We start from the raw sequence: 16,456 nt of genomic DNA on the forward strand, positions 1-16,456 counted from the left end.
AAAAATAAAGTCTCTCACTGTTTCCACTGTTTCCCCATCTATTTTCCATGAAGTGATAGGACTGGATGCCATGATCTTCATTTTCTGAATGTTGAGCTTTAAGCCAACTTTTTCACTCTCCTCTTTCACTTTCATCAAGAGGCTTTTAGTTCCTCTTCACTTTCTGCCATAAGGGTGGTGTCATCTGCATACCTGAGGTTATTAATATTTCTCCCGGCAATCTTGATTCCAGCTTGTGCTTCCTCCAGCCCAGCGTTTCTCATGATGTACTCTGCATATAAGTTAAATAAGCAGCGTGACAATATACAGCGTTGATGTACTCCTTTTCCTATTTGGAACCAGTCTGTTTTTCCATGTCCAGTTCTAACTGTTGCTTTCTTACCTGCATACAGGTTTCTCAGGAGGCAGGTCAGGTGGTCTGGTATTCCCATCTCTTTCAGAATTTTCTACAGTTAAGTATTTTTAAATTATGTGCTGTTTTAAGACAGTGCTACTGCACACTTAATATATGGCAGTATAGTGTAAACATAACTTTCTTATGCACTGGGAAGGCACAAAAAAATGTGTCTCACTTTGGATATTCACTTTATTGAGTGATCTGGAACCAAACTTACAGTATCTCTGAGGTATGCCTTAATTCCCTTTCTGGTGGTCAATTCATTAATTTATTACTTTCTATCAAAAGTACACTCTTGGTTTCCTATGTTGTTCAATGAGTTATTTTCCATTACTCTCCATTACTTACTTTTATGCCTTAATTGTTTTACATTTGGACAGTGGGAGCTTCTTTAAGCTGGCTCCTATTTCCTTTTTTAAATAAACTTTTCATATTGGAATAATTTTGATTTACAGAAATAGTTATAAAGGTAGTACATGGAGTTCCCATATATTCTCTACCCAATTTTCCCTAATGTCAAATCTTGTAATCAAGGTAAACTAGTCAAGAATAAGGAAGTGACGTTGGTCCATTATTATTAACTAAACTATAGACTTTGCTTGGATTTCATTTGTTTTTTCACTTACGTCCTTTTCCTGTTGCAGGTTACAATGCAGGGTACCACATTCAGTTATCACATCTCCTTAGTCTCCATTAGGCACCCCCTTCTTAGTCTTTTCTTTGTTTCTCATGACTTGATAATTTGGTCAGAAATTTTTAAGAATGCCCTTCACCTTGGGTTTGTATAATTTTATTATGGGAGATCAGGGTTATGGAATTTGGGGAAGAATTCCACGGAGGTGAAGTCCACTTCTGATCACGTTGTTTGATGGGGTGCATGGCATCAACATGACTTCTACTGGTGATGTTAACCTTGATCAGTTCAGTTCAGTTCAGTCACTCAGTCATGTCCGACTCTTTGCGACCCCGTGAATTGCAGCATGCCAGGCCTCCCTGTCTATCACCATCTCCCGGAGTTCACTCAGACTCACGTCCATCGAGTCCGTGATGCCATCCAGCCATGTCATCCTCGGTCGTCCCCTTCTCCTCCTGCCCCCAATCCCTCCCAGCATCAGAGTCTTTTCCAATGAGTCAACTCTTCGCATGAGGTGGCCAAAGTACTGGAGCTTCAGCTTTAGCATCATTCCTTCCAAAGAAATCCCAGGGCTGATCTTCAGAATGGACTGGTTGGATCTCCTTGCAGTCCAAGGGACTCTCAAGAGTCTTCTCCAACACCACAGTTCAAAAGCATCAGTTCTTCGGTGCTTAGCTTTCTTCACAGTCCAACTCTCACATCCATACATGACCACAAGAAAAACCATAGCCTTGACTAGACGGACCTTAGTCGGCAAAGTAATGTCTCTGCTTTTGAATATACTATCTAGGTTGGTCATAACTTTTCTTCCAAGGAGTAAGCGTCTTTTAATTTCATGGCTGCAGTCACCATCTGCAGTGATTTTGGAGCCCCCCAAAATAAAGTCTGACACTGTTTCCCCATCTATTTCCCATGAAGTGATGGGACCAGATGCCATGATCTTCGTTTTCTGAATGTTGAGCTTTAAGCCAACTTTTTCACTCTCCTCTTTCACTTTGATCAAGAGGCTTTTGAGTTCCTCTTCACTTTCTGCCATAAGGGTGGTGTCATCTGCATATCTGAGGTGATTGATATTTCTCCTGGCAATCTTGATTCCAGCTTGTGTTTCTTCCAGTTCAGTGTTTCTCATGATATACTCTGCATATAAGTTAAATAAGCAGGGTGACAATATACAGCCTTTTTTTTTTTTTTTTTAAATATACAGCCTTGACATACTCCTTTTCCTATTTGGAACCAGTCTGTTTTCCCATGTCCTGTTCTAACTGTTGCTTCCTGACCTGCATATAGGTTTCTCAAGAGGCAGGTCAGGTGGTCTGTATTCCCATCTCTTTCAGAATTTTCCACAGTTTATTGTGATCCACACAGTCAAAGGCTTTGGCATAGTCAATAAAACAGAAATAGATGTTTTTCTGGAACTCTCTTGCTTTTTCAATGATCCAGTGGATGTTGGCAGTTTGATCTCTGGTTCCTCTGCCTTTTCAAAAACCAGCTTGAACATCAGGGAGTTCACGGTTCACGTATTGCTGAAGCCTGGCTTGGAGAATTTTGAGCATTACTTTACTAGCATGTGAGATGAGTGCAATTGTGCAGTTCTTTGAGCATTCTTTGACATTGCCTTTCTTTGGGATTGGAATGAAAACTGACCTTTTCCAGTCCTGTGGCCACTGCTGAGTTTTCCAAATGTGCTACCATATTGAGTGCAGCACTTTCACAGCATCATCTTTCAGGATTTGAAACAGCTCAACTGGAATTCCATCACCTTCACTAGCCTTATTCATAGTGATGCTTTCTAAGGCCCACTTGACTTCACATTCCAGGATGTCTGGCTCTAGATTAGTGATCGCATCATCATGATTCTCTAGGTCGTGAAGACCTTTTTTGTACAATTCTTGCGTGTATTCTTGCCACCTCTTCTTAATATCTTCTGCTTCTGTTAGGTCCATACCATTTCTGTCCTTTATCGAGCCCATCTTTGCATGCAATGTTCCCTTGGTATCTCTCATTTTCTTGAAGAGATCTCTAGTCTTTCCCATTCTGTTGTTTTCCTCTATTTCTTTGCATTGATCGCTGAGGAAGGCTTTCTTATCTCTTCTTGCTATTCTTTGGAACTCTGCATTCAGATGCTTATATCTTTCCTTTTCTCCTTTGCTTTTTGCCTCTCTTCTTTTCACAGCTATTTGTAAGGCCTCCCCCAGACAGCCATTTTGCTTTTTTGCATTTCTTTTCCATGGGGATGGTCTTGATCCATGTCTCCTGTACAATGTCAAGAACCTCATTCCATAGTTCATCAGGCACTCTATCTATCAGATCTAGGCCCTTGAATCTATTTCTCACTTCCACTGTATAATCATAAGGGATTTGATTTAGGTCATACCTGAATGGTCTAGCGGTTTTCCCTATTTTCTTCAATTTGAGTCTGAATCTGGTAATAAGGGGTTCATGATCTGAGCCACAGTCAGCTCCTGGTCTTGTTTTTGTTGACTGTATAGAGCTTCTCCATCTTTGGCTGCAAAGAATATGATCAATCTGATTTTGGTGTTGACCGCCTGGTGATGTCCCTGTGTAGAGTCTTCTCTTGTGTTGTTGGAAGAGGGTGTTTGCTATGACCAGTGCATTTTCTTGGCAAAACTCTATTAGTCTTTGCCCTGCTTCATTCCGCATTCCAAGGCCAAATTTGCCTGTTACTCCAGGTGTTTCTTGACTTCCTACTTTTGCATTCCAGTCCCCTATAATGAAAAGGACATCTTTTGTGGGTGTTAGTTCTAAAAGGTCTTGTAGGTCTTCGTAAAACCATTCAACTTCAGCTTCTTCAGCGTTACTGGTTGGGGCATAGACTTGGATAACTGTGATACTGAATGATTTGCCTTGGAAATGAACAGAGATCATTCTGTCGTTTTTGAGATTGCATCCAAGTACTGCATTTCAGGTCTTTTGTTGACTATGATGGCTACTCCTTTTCTTCTAAGGAATTCCTGCCCGCAGTAGTAGATATAATGGTCATCTGAGTTAAATTCACCCATTCCAGTCCATTTTCGTTCGCTGATTCCTAGAATGTCGATGTTCACCCTTGCCATTTCTTGTTTGACCACTTCCAATTTGCCTTGATTCATGGACCTGACATTCCAGGTTCCTATGCAATATTGCTCTTTACAGTATCAGATCTTGCTTCTATCACCAGTCATATCCACAACTGGGTATTGTTTTTGCTTTGGCTCCATCCCTTCATTCTTTCTGGAGTTATTTCTCCACTGATCTCCAGTAGCATATTGGGCACCTAATGACCTGGGGAGTTCCTCTTTGGTATCCTATCATTTTGCCTTTTCATACTGTTCATGGGGTTCTCAAGGCGAGAATACTGAAGTGGCTTGCCATTCCCTTCTCCAGTGGACCACATTCTGTCAGACATGACCCACCCGTCTTGGGTTGTCCCACAGGCATTATTTGGTTTCATTGAGTTAGACAAGGCTGTGGTCCTAGTGTGATTAAATTGACTAGTTTTCTGTGAGTATGGTTTCAGTGTGTCTGCCCTCTGATGCCCTCTGCAGCACCTACCATCTTACTTGGGTTTCTCTTACCTTGGGCGTGGGGTATCTCTTCACGGCTGCTCCAGCAAAGCACAGCCGCTGCTCCTTACCTTGGACGAGGGGTATCTCCTTACCTCCGCCCCTCCTGACCTTCAACGTGGGATAGCTCCTCTGGGCCCTCCTGTGCCTACGCAGCCACCGCTCCTCTGGTTGCTCCTCCCGGCCACCGGCCCTGGCCTCGGGCGTGGGTGGCTCCTCCCAGCTGCCGCCCCTGGCCTCGGGCTCAGGGTGGCTCCTTAGGGTCACTGCCCCTGGCCTCGGGGCGTGAGGTGGCTTCTCCCAGCGCCCCTGACCACAGACAAGGGATGTTTCCTCCCAGCCGCCACTGTAAACATTCTTTTTTTTTTTTTTTTCCTGTTCACTGTTCTTTGGAAACAAGTCACTAATTCGGTTCTCACACTTAAGGAACGGGTCCTTTTTTTCAAAAATTATATAGTTGATTTGCAATGTTATATTAGTTTCAAGTGTACAACATAGTGATTCAGTATTTTTTTAGATTATAGTGCATTTAAAGTAATGAAATATTAGCTATATTCTAGCTATATTCCCTGTGTCATATATTACATCCTTATATCTTGCTTATTTAATACATGCTGCTTTGTACCTCTTCATCCCCTACCCCTGTCTCTTGCACCCATATCTCTCCCCCTTGGTAACCACTAGTATGTTCTCTATATCAGTAAATCTGTTTCTGTTTTGTTATATTCATTTCTTTTCCTATTTTATTTTTTGAATTCCACATGTAAGTGATAATACAGTATTTATCTTTCTCTGTCCAATTTTCACTAAGGATAATACCTTCCAGGTCCAAGTATGTTGTACAAATGGCAAAATTTCGTTGTTTTTACCATTATTTTAAACTAATTATTAATCATTTTAAGCTAATATTCCATTGTGTGTGCATATACAGTATCTTTTTTACCCATTCATCTTTCCATGGACACTTGGGTTGCTTCTGTATCTTGTCTCTTGGTCTGATATGCTTTTGACATGTCTCTCTCATCCACGGAGCGGTTCCTCTGTTTTTGACATGGTAAGGTGTCGTAGCTTGTTACTTTCTGTGCTTTAGCCCAGGGTCTCAAACCCAGAGGCTGTGGGCTGGTACTGCTCTGTGGCCTGTTAGAAACTTGGCCGCATGGCAGGAGGTGAGTGGTGCACAAGCAAGGCGAGCTTTATCTGTGTTCACAGCCGCTTCAGATCGCTCCCCTAACCACCAGAGCTCCGCCTCCTGTTAGATCAGTGGCGGCATTGGATGCTTATAGGAGCGCAATAAATTTAATGTGTGTAATCATCCCCAAACCATCCCCACCCCCTGCCTGCTCTGTGGAAAAATTGTCTTCCACAAAACCGGTCCCTGGTGCCAAAAAGATTTGGGACCACTGCTTTCGCCCTTGAATCATCCATTTCTTTAAGGTTGTGTCCCCCCAAACTCATGTGTTGAAGCCCTAAGTGCCAGTATGGCTGGGGTCTTTGTGGAAGTAATTGAATTTAAAGGAAGTCATAAAGATGGGGCCTTGACCTGATAGGATAATTGTCATTGAAGAAAAGACACCAGAGAGCTCTCTTTCTGCTGTGTGCCTCACCCCCAGCCCTACCCCCAACGAGTACAATCACCAAGGAAAGGCTATGGGAGGACACAGTGAGGAGGTGGCCATGTACACGCCAGAGAGAAGAGGTCAGCAGAAGCCAAACCAACTAGAACCTTGATCTTGGAGTTCTAACTTTCAGAATTGTGAGGAAGGTAAGTTTCTGTTGCCTATGATATTTTGTGGTAGCAGTCTCGATGACCATTACAGAGCCTAGTTTTTTTTTAGGGGAAATGATGTTAGGAAGCCAGGATCTGGGAGCTAGATGTACTCATTGCCTTTGAGATGTCACTGCTGTCAATTGCTCTTAGTAGGCAAAGCTCAAGAATGTACGGGCATATTTATTATGTCAGAGAAGGCAATGGCAACCCACTCCAGTACTCTTGCCTGGAAAATCCCATGGACGGAGGACCCTAGTAGGCTGCAGTCCATGGGGTCGCTAAGAGTCAGACACGACTGAGTGACTTCACTTTCACTTTTCACTTTCATGCATTAGAGAGGGAAATGGCAACCCACTCCAGTGTTCTTGCCTGGAGAATCCCAGGGATGGGGGAGCCTGGTGGGCTGCTGTCTATGGGGTCGCACAGAGTCAGACACGACTGAAGCAACTTAGCAGCAGCAGGAGCATGTATTATGTACACACATACATTTCCACCTTAATCGAGAGTAATGAGATAAGACTGATGTATCAGATTGTAGTCTAACATAATGGATTTCTCGCTAGCTCTCTCCCAATCCATATTCCTTCTTTTTCTGAAAGTGAGAAACCTGCTGTTCATTGTCCTTAACATATTTACTTATTTAAACAATTCTCCTGTGAGTAAGTAATCTCCCATCACCGCTGTGAGGAAACTGTCTCCTCTTCCATGCAGATGCCCGCCTCATCCAATTTGAGCTCCTTCTTCCTGCACTGGGCTGTTCCTCTGGCCAGAAGGCCTCCTCACCTTGCTTGAGTTCTTGACACTCTGTGCTGGGTTTCCCTTCTGGGCAGGTGTCCTTCTCACCCTGCTTGAGCTCTGAAACCTGAGGTATTAAATAAGATAGTTTTTGTAAAGTATGTTTAAGGGACAGTTGTTTAGTCGTTAAGTCATGTCTGACTCTTTTGTGACCCCATGGACTATAACCCACCAGTCTCCTCTGTCTGTGAGATTTCCCAGGCAAAATTACTGCAGTGGGTTGCCATTTCCATCTCCAGGGGATCTTCCTGACCCAGGGATTGAACATGCGTCTCCTGCATTGGCAGGCAGGTTCTTTACCACTGAGCCACCAGGGAAGCCCAAGGGTACAGTGTTATCTACTGTTAGTGATTGTTGTGCGCAGAATTAAAAATAGCCCCCCGAGATTTCTAGTCCATGAGACTGTGACTATGTGCGTAATACATACGCTCGTATATTCTTGAGCTTTGCCTACTAAGGTGTCACATGTGTGATTGTTACATACATGACAAGAGAATTTTTGCAGATCTAATTAAGGTTATTACTCAGTTGATCTGGGATTATCAAAAGGGAGATTATCCAGGTGAGCCATATCTGATTATACTAGTCCTTTAAAAGCAGAATTTTCTGCAGCAGTTACCAGAGGGAAAAGTCAGATGATTTGAAGCACAGGAAGGATTTGATGCACTGTTGCTGGGTTTGAAGATGGAGGGATCTACATACAAGGATTTTAGAGCCATCTCTAGAGGTTGAGTGTGGTCCCCAACTGACAACCAGCAAGAAAATGGGGGCTTCAGTTCAACAACTGCAAGAAACTGAATTCTGCTAACTGCCTTCATGAGTGGAAGTGCATTCTTCCTTAGAGCTTCCAGATAAGAGCTCAGCCTGCCTAAGACCTTGATTTTGGCCTTGAGAGACTCGGAGAATTCATTTGAGCCTGCCAGAACTTTTGACCTACAGAACTGAGAGATATCAAATGGGGGTTATTTTTAAACAATTTAATTTGTGATAATTAGTCATACATCGAGGTGATGTTTGAAAGAAAAACACTTGTGTCAGAGAAGAGGAAATTGTGATTTCTGTATGGCTTTTCTTTGGGAAAATAAAGAAATTTTCTTCGGTTATCTAAATCTATCTCTTGGGGATGTCTGTAAGCAAGAACTGGTCATGGAGAACCTCTTATTGCTGCTGCTGCTGCTAAGTTGCTTCAGTTGTGTCCGACTCTGTGCGACCCCATAGACGGCAGCCCACCAGTCTCCTCCATCCCTGGGATCCTCCAGGCAAGAATGCTGGAGTGGGTTGCCATTTCCCTCGCCAATGCGTGAAAGTGAAAGTGAAGTCACTCAGTTGTGTCCAACTCCTAGCAACCCCATGGACTGCAGGCTACCAGGCTCCTCTGTCCATGGGATTTTCCAGGCAAGAGTACTGGAGTGGGGTGCCATTGCCTTCTCTGCCTCTTATTGCTAGATATATAATATTCATTAATTTGAGGTATGTAAACATTATCTTTTAAAGAAGTAAGTTATGTATTAGGTTAGTATAAAGAGTAATTTTTTTGAGCAGTTTATTTTTTCTTTTTGCTCAGAACTTTTCTTAAATGCAATATAACTGCTTTACAATGTTGTGTTAGTTTCCGTTATACGATCGAGTAACTCAGCCATATGCATACCTATATCCCCTCTTGGACTTCTTTCCAGGGCCCCTCACCCAACCCCTGCCTCAGGTGCACCTAACTGAGCTTCCTGAGCTTTATAGCAACTTCCAACTAGGTGGTGGTCTATATATGTCGATCTCGATCTCCCAATTCGTCCCACCCCTACTCTTTCCCTTGTGTCCATATGTCTGGTTCTCTATTCCTGGCTTGGAAATAGGTTCATCTGCACCATTTTTCTATATTCCACACACACGTGTTAATGCACAGTATTTGTTTTTCTCTTTCTGACTTCACTCTATATGACAGACTCTAGGCCCATCCACGTCTTTACAAATGACCCTCTTTTGTTCCTTTTAGTGACTGAGTAATGACTCAGGCAGTAAAGAATCTGCAATACAGGAGACCTGGATTTGATCCCTGGGTTGGGAAGATCCCCTGGTGAAGGAAATGGCAACCTGCTCCAGTATTCTTGCCTGGAAAATTCCATGGACAGAGATGCCTGGTGGGCTATAGTCCATGGGGTTGCAGAGTTGGACTCCATTGTATGTATGTACCACACCTTATTTAACTGCTCATCTGTCACTGGACATTTAGGTTGATTGCTTGTCCTGGCTGTTGTGACTAGTGCGGCAGTGAGCATTGGGGTGCACGTGTCGCTTGGAATTATGATTCTCTCAAGGTATATGCCCAGTAGTGGGATTGCTGGGTCATATGGTAGTGCTATGTTTAGTTTTTCAAGGAACCTCCATACTATTCTCCACAGTAGCTATATCAAAGTACATTCCCACCAGCGTGTAAGAGGGTTCCCTTTTCTCCACATCCTCTCCAGCACTTATTGTTCGTAGATTTTTTGATAATAGCCATTCTGACTGGTGTGAATTGATAACCTCATTGTAGTTTTGATTTACATTTCCCGGGCAATGGCAACCCACTTGCCTAGAGAATCCCAGGGAGAGCCTGGTGGGCTGCTTTCTATGGGGTTGCACAGAGTCGGACATGACTGAAGCAACTTAGCAGCAGCAGCAATAATTAGTGATGTTGAGCATCTTTTCATCTATATGTCTTCTTTGGAGAGATGTCAATTGAGGTCTTCTGCCTGTTTTTTGATTGGGTTGTTTTTCTGATATTGAGCTGCATGGGCTGTTTGTGTCTTTTGGAGACTAGTCCTTTGTTGCTTCGTTTGCAAATATTTTCTCTCATTCTGAGGGTTGGCTTTTTGTCTTGTTTATGATTTCCTTTGCTGTGCAAGAGCTTTTAAGTTTAATTAGGTCCCGTTTGTTTATTTTTGTTTTCATTTTCATTGCTTTAGGAGGTGGATCAAATATTTTCTTTTAAAGAAGTGAGCTATGTATTAGGTTAATGTAAAGAGTAATTTTTGAGCACTTTAAATGTATTGGCTTATGTTTAGATTGTAAAATAATCTCAGAAAATAATACTGTATGGGAGTTGATAAAGATGACATGTAGAAACAAATATGCATTTAAATATTCAAAGTCTGCTTTTTGCTAGACGTTGGAGACCTTTTTACGAACAAGGTCAGATGCATGGTATTTGCTATTTACTAAGCCTGCAATCAAAGGGAGATTCAGGTATATAAGCACAAGCTGGAATCACGATTGCCAGGAGAAATATCAATAACCTCAGATATGCAGATGACGCCACCCTTATGGAAGAAAGTGAAGAGGAACTAAAAGCCTCTTGATGAAAGTAAAAGAGGAGAGTGAAAAGTTGGCTTAAAGCTCAACATTCAGAAAACGAAGATCATGGCATCCGGTCCCATCACTTCATGGGAAATAGATGGGGAAACAGTGGAAATAGTGTCAGACTTTATTTTGGGGGGCTCCAAAATCACTGCAGATGGTGACTGCAGCCATGAAATTAAAAGACGGTTACTCCTTGGAAGAAAAGTTATAACCAACTTAGATAGCATATTCGAAAGCAGAGACATTACTTTGCCAACTAAGGTCCATCTAGTCAAGGCTATGGTTTTTCCAGTAGTCATGTATGGATGTGAGAGTTGGACTGTGAAGAAGGCTGAGTGCCGAAGAATTGATACTTTTGAAGTGTGGTGTTGGAAAGACTCTTGAGAGTCCCTTGGACTATAAGGAGATCCAGCCAGTCGATTCTGAAGGAGATCAGCCCTGGGATTTCTTTGGAAGGAATGATGCTAAAGCTGAAGCTCCAGTACTTTGGCCACCTCATGCGAAGAGTTGACTCATTGGAAAAGACTTTGATGCTGGGAGGGATTGGGGGCAGGAGAAGAAGGGGACGACCGAGGATGAGATGGCTGAATGGCATCACGGACTTGATGGACGCGAGTCTGAGTGAACTCCAGGAGTTGGTGATGGACAGGGAGGCCTGGCATGCTGTGATTCATGGAGTCTCAAAGAGTCAGACACGACTGAGCAACCGAACTGAACTGAACTGAACTGAAAATACAGATGATGGGTGCTACGAGTGTTGTGATGGGAAAAGTAAAAAATGCTGTGAGAGCACAGAAGAAGGATATCTACTCCACACTTGACAGATTCAGAAAGGCTTCTTAGAGAAATTCATTAAAGTTGAAACCCAGGGAGAGAGAAATAAACTAGGGGAAGGGAGCCAAAGAGAGGCGTGAGGAATATTCATAGCAATACACAGAGTTTGAGAAGGGTAGTGATTCAATATAAGGCTAGCACATGAAGCAGGACCAGATGATTGTAAGTGATTTAAGAGAATTTGAATTTTATTTTAAAGAAAACGAGAGTCCATTGAAATATTTAAACAAGAGAGTGATGCATTCAGACGTCTATCTGTCAAAAAGTAAAATTGTTGCTTTTATCTCCCAGACTTTGTTTTTAACCCTGATCTCTGCTCTAAGGTTAGGAGGTTAGTGATATAGTAAACGTTAGAAACGTGATAGAAATGAATAGTTCGTAGATTTTATTTTTGGATCACTGATACTTAAGATTTAGTATCAGTGTGTTTGCTCTAAAGTCTGTCAAATTGTGTTTGAATCCCAGATTCATTACCTATTGTCTGTACAAGTTCCTTCTCTAGGCCTCGGTAACCTTGGCTATAAACTCCATAATAATATCCAACTTAAAAATCCATACCATGGGGTTGTTATGGTTAAGCAAGATTATTTCAATAAAAAGCCTGGGATAAAATAAATATTTAGTAAATTATTATTATTATTACACCACTAATAAAAAAGTTGAAAGTTTACTAATCTTTTTTAGGCCATGTCAAAATGTTTCTCTGGCAAAAACTTGGTATTCAAATGAACTTTTGAGCAAAACAGCTGCATTGAAAGCTGTTAAAATTTTACCTGAGTTAAAATTGACACCACATTTACTCAGCCAAGGTGGCTTTCCTGGTGGCTCAGACAGTAAAGCGTCTGCCTACAGTGCTGGAGACCTGGGTTCAATCCCAGGGTCAGGAAGATCTCCTGGAGAAGGAAATGGCGATCCACTCCAGTATTCTTCCTGGAAAATCCCATGGACGGAAGAGCCTGGTAGGCTACAGTTCATGGGGTCGCAAAGAGTCAGACACAACTGAGCAACTTCACTTTCTTTCACACTTTACTCACCCAATATCATGAAATGTATACAGCCTTGTGTTGGGCCCAAAAAAAGTATTATCAGGTGTGTAACATTCAAAGGTAGTTCTAAGCAAGCAATGGCATACATAGGTGTGGCTCCTCAGAGAGACATCTGAGGTGGAAATAAAAATTTCGAGACCACTGGCATGAAGATAGGATTTAAGTCATCGCAATGGATGTAGAAAAAACTACTGATAACATTTAATACCCATCAGTACTCTTGCCTGGAGAATCCCATGGATAGAGGAGCCTGGTGGGCTGTAGTCCGTGGGGTCGCTAAGAGTCGGACACGACTGAGCGACTTCACTTTCACTTTTCACTTTCATGCATTGGAGAAGGAAATGGCAGCCCACTCCAGTGTTCTTGCCTGGAGAATCCCAGGGACGGGGGAGCCTGGTGGGCTGCCGTCTATAGGGTCGCACAGAGTCGGACACGACTGAAGCAACTTAGCAGCAGCAGCATAATAAAAACTGATAGCAAATAGGAATAGAAAGTTCCCAAACTTAAAGATTATCCCAAGAAAGCAAAAACAATCATATTCAATGGTAAAATATTTAAAATTTTCCCTATGAGGTTAAGGGCAATACCAGAATCACTTTATGGCTAGAATAATGTAGCTAACCCTAACTGACTAAAAACTAAGTTAATAAAGCATTTTACAACTTTTGGAAAAACAATAGATTATATATAATATTTATATTAATTTGTATTTATATACATACATGAGCAAATATGCCAGCAAAATGCAGTATGCCAGCAAATTTGGAAAACTCAGCAGTGGCCATAGGACTGGAAAAGGTCAGTTTTCATTCCAATCCCAAAGAAAGGCAATGCCAAAGAATGTTAAAACTGCTGCACAATTGCACTCATCTCACATGCTAGCAAAGTAATGCTCAAAATTCTCCAAGCCAGGTTTCAGCAGTACATGAACTGTGAACTTCCAGATGTTCAAGCTGGATTTAGAAAAGGCAGAGGAACAGAGATCAAATTGCCAACATCTGTTGGATCATCGAAAAACCAAGAGAATTCCAGAAAAACATCTATTTCTGCTTTATTGACTATGCCAAAGCTTTTGACTGTGTGAATCACAACAAACTGGAAAACTCTTCAAGAGATTGGAATACCAGACCACCTTACCTTCCTCCTGAGAAACCTGTATGCAAGTCAAGAAGCAACACTTAGAACTGGACATGGAACAACAGACTGGTTCCAAATTGGGAAAGGAATAAGTCAAAGCTGAATATTGTCACCTTGCTTATTTAACTTATATGCAGAGTACATCGTATGAAATGCTTGGCTGGATGAAGCACAAGCTGGAATTAAGATTGCCGGGAGAAATATCAGTAACCTCAGATATGCAGATGACACCACCCTTGTGGCAGAAAGTGAAGAAGAACTAAAGAGCCTCTTGATGAACGTGAAAGAGGAGGGTGAAAAAGTTGGCTTAAAATTCAGCATTCAAAAAACTATGATCATGGCATCTGATCCCATCACTTCATGGCAAATAGATGGGGAAATAATAGAAACAGTGGGAGACTTTATTTTCTTGGGCTCCAAAATCACTGCAGATAGTGATTGCAGCCATGAGATTAAAAGACACTTGCTCCTTGGAAGAAAAGCTATGACCAACCTAGACAACATATTTAAAAGCAGAGACATTACTTTGTGGATGAAGTCTGTCTATTCAAAGCTGTGTTTTTCCAGTAGTCATGTGTGGATGTGAAAGTTGAAGAAAGCTGAGTACCTAAGAATTGATGCTTTTGAACTGTGGTGTTGGAGAAGACTCTTGAGAGTCCCTTGGACTGCAAAGAGATCAAACCAGTCAATCCTAAAGGAAATCAGTCCTGAATATTTATTGGAAGGACTGATGCTGAAGCTGAAACTCTAATACTTTGGCCACCTGATGTGAAGAACTGACTCATTGAAAAAGACCCTGATGCTGGGAAAGATTGAAGGCAGGAGGAGAAGGGGATGACAGAATAAAATGGTTGGATGGCATCACTGACTTAATGGACATGAGTTTGAGCAAGCTCTGGAAGCTGGTGATGGACAGGGAAGCCTGGCGTGCTACAATCCATGGTGTCACAAAGAGTTGGACACGACTGAGCAACAGTATCAGACTTTATTTTTGGGGGCTCCAAAATCACAGCAGATGGTGATTTCAGCCATGAAATTAAAAGACGCTTACTCCTTGGAAGGAAAGTTATGACCAACCTATAGACCATATTCAAAAGCAGAGACGTTGCTTTGCCAACAAAGGTCCGTCTAGTCAAGGCTATGGTTTTTCCAGTGGTCATGTATGGTTGTGAGAGTTGGATTGTGAAGAAAGCTGAGCGCCAATCCAACCAGTCCATCCTAAAGGAGATCCAACCAGTCCAACCAGTCCATCCTAAAAGAGATCAGTCCTGGGTGTTCTTTGGAAGGAATAATGCTAAAGCTGAAACTCCAGTACTTTGGCCACCTCACGCGAAGAGCTGACTCATTGGAAAAGACTCTGATGCTGGGAGGGATTGGGGGCAGGAGGAGAAGGGGACGACAGAGGATGAGATGGCTGGATGGCATCAGTGACTGGATGGACATGAGTTTGAGTAAACTCTGGGAGTTGGTGATGGACAGGGAGGCCTGGTGTGCTGCAATTCATGGGGTTGCAAAGAGTCGGACACAACTGAGTGACTGAACTGAACTGAGGAACAGAACTGATCTGACATACATAGAGAAGTCGATTGCTTGATTGAGGGGGCTACCTAATCTAAAATCTGGTGAGGCATACCAACAGGTTAGAAACTCAGGCAGGTGTCAATGCTACAGTCTTGTTTATTTGGCTGCGTCGGTTCTTCCTTGTGGCATATGGGCTTCTGTCTAATTGTGGCCCAGGATCTAGGGTGTGTGGGCTCAGTAGTTGCAGCACATGAGCTTAATTGCACCATGGCCTGTGCAGTCTTAGTTCCCTGACCAAAGATAGAATCTATAGCCCCTGTGTTGGAAGATAGATTCTTAACCTCTAGTCCACCCTGGGACCCCTGATGCTACAATCTTAAGGCAGGATCTCTTCTTCAGAATACCCGTTTTTCTCTTCAGGTCTTCAGTTGATTAGATGGGGCCCACCCATATTATTAAAGGTGATCTCCTTCACTTTAGAGTAAGCTGATTGTAGATATTAACCATATCTATAAAATACCTTTATAGCAACACCTAGATTATCAAGTTTAATAACTAGATTCTGTAGCCAAGTTCACATATAAAACTAACCATCACAATGCCCTGCCTTATTAATCAAGGGAATGCAAATCAAGAGCACAAGGAAGTATGACTTTATATCCACTAAATTGACAAAATTTAAGTATCTGGTAAGACCAAGCATTGTAAGGATGCTCATATATTGAGGGAAATGGAAACTATAATAGTCATTCTGAGAGAGAAGTTGGCACTTTCTTATAAAGGTGTATGTAGCCTAGGACGTTCATGCCTTCACAAATTTTTGCCCATGAACATCAGGAGATGTGTAAAATTTACAAGAAGGTGATAGTAGTTTAAAATATATATATGTAAAAGTAGCAAAAGAACAACAGCCTGGAAATAAATCAAGTATTCATTGATAGAAAAGTGGATCAGTACATCATACTGAAGTCACAGAATGGAATAAATATTCCATAGTATGAATAGTCACAGAATATTCAGTAGTGAATAAATGCACAGTAGCCATGTGGATCATGAGTGAATTTTAAAAACATAATATTGAGTATAAAACACAAGGCACAGAAGATTAAAATAGCATAATACCATTTTTATTAAAGCTCAGAAACCAACAGAATATATTGTTAGGGAATACAAACCTATGAGAGGACTCTAGTTATGGGGGATGGGTCAGTGAAGGAAGACATAGCGGGATAGAACAGTGTTGGCAGTGTTCTACTCTTTTAAGTTTGGTGTTGAACTCCTGGGTCCTTATTTCATTATAATGCCTCATATTATATGTTACAGATAATCCTTTTGTATTATCAAATCATTTTACATTTTACAAGAACATAAATAAAAATATTGGGTTGACCAAAAAGTTCATTTGGGTCCCATCTTACAGGAAAA

At 41.9% G+C, this 16,456-nt stretch overlaps 1 protein-coding gene across 3 annotated transcripts in view; it reads left to right on the top strand.

The window, feature by feature from the left end:
- RAVER2 (ribonucleoprotein, PTB binding 2) overlaps positions 1 to 16,456 on the top strand; it is a 146,209-nt gene that overhangs the window by 15,043 nt on the left and 114,710 nt on the right. The window contains exon 2 of one of the 3 annotated variants that reach the window (XM_060410635.1): positions 6,205 to 6,356. The exons of the other annotated variants lie outside the window; for them this stretch is intronic. The gene's annotated coding sequence lies outside the window, so the exon portion shown is untranslated. The remainder of the gene's footprint in view (positions 1 to 6,204; positions 6,357 to 16,456) is intronic. 3 annotated transcript variants of the gene reach the window in all.

This window comes from Ovis aries, chromosome 1, assembly GCF_016772045.2.
Source record: "Ovis aries strain OAR_USU_Benz2616 breed Rambouillet chromosome 1, ARS-UI_Ramb_v3.0, whole genome shotgun sequence".
Lineage (NCBI taxonomy): Eukaryota > Metazoa > Chordata > Mammalia > Artiodactyla > Bovidae > Ovis > Ovis aries.